The sequence below is a fragment of the Cavia porcellus genome, unplaced genomic scaffold (genome assembly GCF_034190915.1).
Source record: "Cavia porcellus strain 051 isolate PalLab524CR breed Dunkin Hartley unplaced genomic scaffold, mCavPor4.1 scaffold_3, whole genome shotgun sequence".
NCBI classification, from domain to species: Eukaryota; Metazoa; Chordata; class Mammalia; order Rodentia; family Caviidae; genus Cavia; species Cavia porcellus.
Genome location: NW_026947486.1, coordinates 104,532,420 through 104,538,071, shown reverse-complemented (window position 1 = coordinate 104,538,071; position 5,652 = coordinate 104,532,420). Strand labels below are relative to the sequence as shown.

Sequence of the window (5,652 nt, the reverse complement as noted above, 5' to 3'; positions counted from 1 at the left end):
AGTTCGAACTTGTGGTCCTCCTTTCTCAGCTTTCATGTGTACTGGGATTATACTGTCTAGATTTTAGAGATTTTGAGATATTTGTTACTAAAATATGTCAAAACTTGTTCTTACTAAGATACTGTTATAAGCTGACTTTGTCTGTTTAGGCTGTTATGATGAAATACCTTAGGTAGGTAATTCATAAATAAGAGAATTGTGTTATTCTCAGGTATAGATGCTGGCAAATATCAAATTAATGTTTTATGAGATTTGGTGTCTGGTGAGACCCTGTTCCACATAGACGGAACGTTTTATGTGTCCTTACATGGCACAAGGACCAACAATGTTCTCTCAATTCTCTCTCTCTTTTTTTTTAAACGTTAGATGGATAATGTGCCGATGTCGTAACAAGGTTCAGAGGAGGCACATGTCATGTATGGAGCATGAACACCCAATCATCAAGCTTATGAACCTGAGGATCTCAATTCTCTTTTATAAGGGCAGTAATTCCATTCATTAGTGCTCTGCCCTTGTGACCTAATGACCTCCCCCAAAATTCCTGGATTAGAGTTTCAATGTATAAGTTTGAACACATAGACATTCAGACCATAGCAAGTGGCACAACCACACAATGTGGGATTTCCTATCAACATGTGAATTGATGGAGAACACAAATATTAAGAAAAGAGCACAAGCATGAAGAAGCATTGCTAGCGCTTGAAATTTTTGTGAAGCCTTTTGGTGATGATTCCTGCAAAAGAAATTAGAGGTTTTATTGTTTCTTTAGCAAAGTTCTTTATTACCCAAAATGTCTCCAAATCATCTGGAAATTCAGTACTGTAGCCCAGATATCAGCTCTTTGTGAATTCTGTTTTAATGCTAAGTTTAACAGCTCATCCCTCACATGTTCAGACTGACAAAAAGAATGCTGACCAAGGTAAATAACAAAGGCTACTCCCGCCTAACTAAAGGTGAGTGAGACAGGAACAGAGTGCACAGACTAGATATCACCACTTTTGGAATATGTTTGCATTGAAAAAAATCTGTCTTTTATTTCTTCTTTGATTTTTTTAACCCTCCTCTGTTTGCTTTAACCTTACCCTCTCTTTACTTTTATCCACAGATTTCCTATTTTTTTCCATTGGACACTCTGTACTTAGGAATAGAAGTACAGAGCAGTTTAATAGATTAGCACACCTTTGAGCAATTTAAAATTGATTAGAGGGACGTGTCACAACAACATTAAGACCAAGTGTAAAGTTATGGAAAGCGGTGCTAACCTGAGAGATCTTAATTTTAAATGATGTAGGAGACATTATCAAGTGACAGAAATGGAGGTAATTTGAGGTTACAGAGAACTTGGAACCTGAGTGTCAGGCAAGGAGACTTGCAGTAAGCTAAGGATAAAAGGATACTGGGAATGGACATGGAAAAAAGGAAAATAATATAGATAGAAATGCCAGTTGTTTCAAAAGCAAATGAACAGAGCTTAATTTATTAGAATGAAAGACAGGTGAGTAGAAATTGCCATTCAAAGTTTTAAACTTGAATAGTTCAGGAGAACAAAAGCTGTTATTGACAGGAACAGAGTTATTTGAATAGAACAAAATTTGATTGGAGGTGGCAGTTGTGGGAAAGGGAGGCTGCTTATGGCTATAATTGGTTTGGGAGGAAGAATTAATTCAAAAAAATGTGTCTAAGAGCTAGACAGCGCTACTATTACTGTGACTCAAATCAAAGTATCAAACTGGAAATGCATGTGATATTTGGAACAATAATATAACATACTCGTAGTATTCAGAAATTGAAGGAATTGAAAGAAGGTTAAGAGGTCCACGAAAAAATGGCTGAAAGCAATTGGGGCATGGATTCATTCTTTCATTGCCCTTTTTATTCAACAGCATTTACTAAGTACACTTGTTAAGACATATTAATTATTCAGTAGACAGGTAATTGGCTTTGGGGCTAATTTTACTACCTCACTAATACTAATAAGGAAATCAGGCAAAAGAATGAGGTTGGTACATTTATTTGAAAAAAGATTTTACAGGCATCCGTTGTGTTTAGAGCATAAAGACAAAAACAGAAACGTCATTGTAGCTATAAGACAGTATTAGTCCTTAGTGAATTAGCCTGCTGAGGCTTTAGCTCTGCGTTATTTACATTAATGCAGAAAGAAGAATTATCATGTCACTTGCACAGTGTTTGTGATAGTTTCACCATAGTATTGATGAAACATGCAGTTTCAACCTTGTCCTCTTTGTCATAAACAAAGAGGGATGTCCATTGAGTTGTCTGAGAAAAGTTATATAAATTGTGTACAGATTATATTTTATTTTCAATTCTAATAAATACTACATTTTACAGATTGTCTTAGGCTTTTGTCTTTGTCTTTTGGGGCCATTATGATTAAATTGTTTAGGTTGTGTAATTTATAAACAACAGAAATATACTATACACAGTTCTGGATGATATGAAATGTCTCTTTCATCAGACATGCATTTCACGAGGACACTGTCATCCTGCCCTGCAAAATCTTTAAGAAAAATATGTTAATGCAATGTAACTTGACTTTAAAATATATTAGCAGGAAATCAAATATGTGTTTCAAATTAAAAGCATCTCCAAATGTGCCTGTGTTAAATTGAAGGAGAAAAACCTCTGTCAATAAATGACCTAGTTTCAGCATCATAAATGAGGTGACTGAACAATTCTTGTTCTGGTATTCTGTACAAATAGAGCTGAGTGTAGAATCACATAGCACTAATAATAGTTCCTTTACACCTCTAGTCTTCTGTAGTTGTCATTTTAAAATTTCCATATAATATTTTTTCAATGACCTAAAGTTTGAGGCAGATTTTGTTATTAATTACTTTAGATATTACTAGAGGGTTTTTGTAGGGGAGATTGAGCTTGCTGTGGGTTTTCATCAGAACAGGAACAAGAATGTAGTGGTGGTTAAGTGTAGAAGATGATGGCAGAAACAAAGAGAAATCAAAGGTTCTTAAAAGACCAGGTCCACACCATAGACTGAAGATTATGGAAGGGTAATCTTAACCTTATAAATTAGCATGTTTGGCTTTAAGTTGATCTATAGTATTATAGAATTTTTCATGTTGCTAGATTTGTTTAAGATTACCTGTATGGTCCAATTGCAATTTACTTTATCACATGGATTTCTGGTTTCTGTTTTCAAAACTTCAGAGAATGTGTGGCCTCTGTATTACAGAAGAATGAACTTCCCAGAATGACCTCGAAGTTGCTTTTTTAGTAACAGATGTGGAAACAAAGTTATGCTTTTACTTCTACCCAGTACACACCTCACAGTACAACCTAGGATTCAGAGCACAAAATCAGACCTAAAGCTTTGGTTTACTTATGGAAAATTTTAACCATGAAATCAACCAACCACAGATCAAGTAAAGACTGTCTGAAAGTTGGATTCTCTTCTTGAAATTTTACCAGGTGTCAGATAGTTACTTTAGTTAGGACTCCTTTAGAGGTAAGGCTGGAACCAAGCCATTTCCAGACTATTCACTGTTACCGTGAATATGTTTGTGTTGTGATCCACAAAATATCTTTCCTGTACTATGTCACTGACCAGAGTTTGACTCCTTTGGTTAACAATGATTTATGAGTTTCAGGGTTATTTCTGAAAATGTATATGCTTAACATCAACACTTATTTTTTTCCACATAATGGAAAGTTTTCCTAGAGAATAAATTTTACCATGTTTGTTAACTAAAACTAACACAAACTAAATATCCTGCTACTTAGAGAATAACTCTAGGACCAAGGGAAAGCTTTGTGTCTTATCCAGTAAATCCTGCTTCATAAGACATGGTGTACATAAGGCTTTCCCACACATCTCCCGTTGCTAGGGAAACCTCTTTCAATGTCTGGGCTCTACACAGCTGACTCATTAAAAAGTCTGGTTCTCAACTCTCTTGGCTCACAGCTTAGAAAAACAAATGGAAACAAAGAAAATCAAGGAAAACAATGAAATATCAATGTATACAATTTGATTGAAAAATACATGTGACTCAGTGTAGAGGGACAAGTTAATATTAGAAAAGGCAATTCCCAATCATATGGGTAGAGATTAGAGAAACATTAACTAAGTCCACTGTCTGTGAAAAGGAATTTCTGTTCTTTGGATTTAGTAACAGAATAAAACCAAAGCTTAAGAGGAAATCCTCAGTAACTCCCTTATGTCAAAACAGCCCAGGCAGATCTATGTGTAAATTTAAGCAAAGTGCATGCATGTTGAAGCAGGTTTTATGGACTTGGAGGGGAGGGAGAGAGGGAGAGGCTGCCAGGTAACTTTAAAAAAAAACTTAAAAGAAGTCTTACAAAGGGGCCTTATTGCTTCAATCTCTGTCTTTGACTCTTCTAATAAACATTCTTGATGATTTCCCCAGAAGACATATTTATCAAATGAATAGATGTCACAAAAGCAATAGATAGTATTGAAGCTGGAAAACTCTTACAATCTCATTGGATTCTCAGGCTGAAGGAATCAATGTGTCAGTACTCTCATTGTCACGAGTGGTCCCAGGCAAGAGTGAGACTATGTATGTCTTTTATGCTTTTGGCTAGTAATTGCCATGAGTGTTACTGGAATTTTGAGTTTGAGCTCCTGAAAAAGGGATTTCCTTTCATACATACTGAGAATCCATTTTAGTTTGGTAATATGAAACTTCTTTTAAGGATCCAGTATGGTAAGCATTAGAAGAAATGCTCCTATTTGGATATGTTTTCACATATACATGTGTGCATATTTGTACTTTTATTTTACACTTATTAGATATACATTATATACACTAAACATCTTTTGTAGTTTACATATGCTTAGAAAAACTTTAGATTTTTGGAGGTTATACTGTCTCTATTTCATTGTACTTCTTGAAAAAATGTTACAATTTAGGTTAAATGAACATTTAAGTGCCATTTTTCCATTTATCAATACAAATCATTGTACTTCTACTGTAAGAAGATTCAAATCAGTTATACAAACCACCAAAATAATATCTCAGTGAAGAGATGTAGCAAAGAATAATCAATTTGTACTGAATCTGCAAAATATGCCTAGCATTGCCCCCAAATTAGCAAATGTGAATAGCCACAAATAAAGGTTATGGTTTAATAAAAGCCATAACTCTAAAGAATTCAATTTATTTTATATTTAGCTTTATCTTGCAGCATAACTTACATAGCCTATTTACTATGGTTCTTTCCACTTACATCTTTCAACGTGTTGCACTTAAATCAATGGATTCGACTGATGATCCTTGAAAGGTTAAGCAGGCTGGTAAATCAAGGAAATGCAGTTGAACCACTATCTGAGTTTCAGCAAAAAAAGAACACTGTGATAAGTTAAGCTAAATAATGACCATCAAATGTCTTCTTCTTGGTGGTTTTTTTTTTTTTTTTTTTTTTTTTTTTTGTAAAAAAAGAGAAGGTCTTGCTGGGCATGGTGGTACACACCTGTAATCACAGCATTCAGGAGGCTGATGCAGGAGGATCATTGCAAGTTTGAAGCGAGCCTGGGTTACAAAGTGAGTTCAAGACCAACCTAAATTGCATAGGGAGACCCTGTTTCACAAAGACAAAAACAAAAACAAGAAAAAAAAGACAGTCTTACCATGTGGTTCAGGCTTCACTTGAAGT

At 34.8% G+C, this 5,652-nt stretch overlaps 1 non-coding gene across 1 annotated transcript; it reads right to left on the bottom strand.

Annotated features, from left to right (window-relative positions):
- Window positions 1-360: 360 nt before the first annotated feature.
- Window positions 361-462, bottom strand: LOC134475539 (small nucleolar RNA U13). Its single transcript, XR_010046714.1, has one exon. It is a non-coding gene; the product is annotated as a small nucleolar RNA U13 (small nucleolar RNA).
- Window positions 463-5,652: the final 5,190 nt, after the last annotated feature.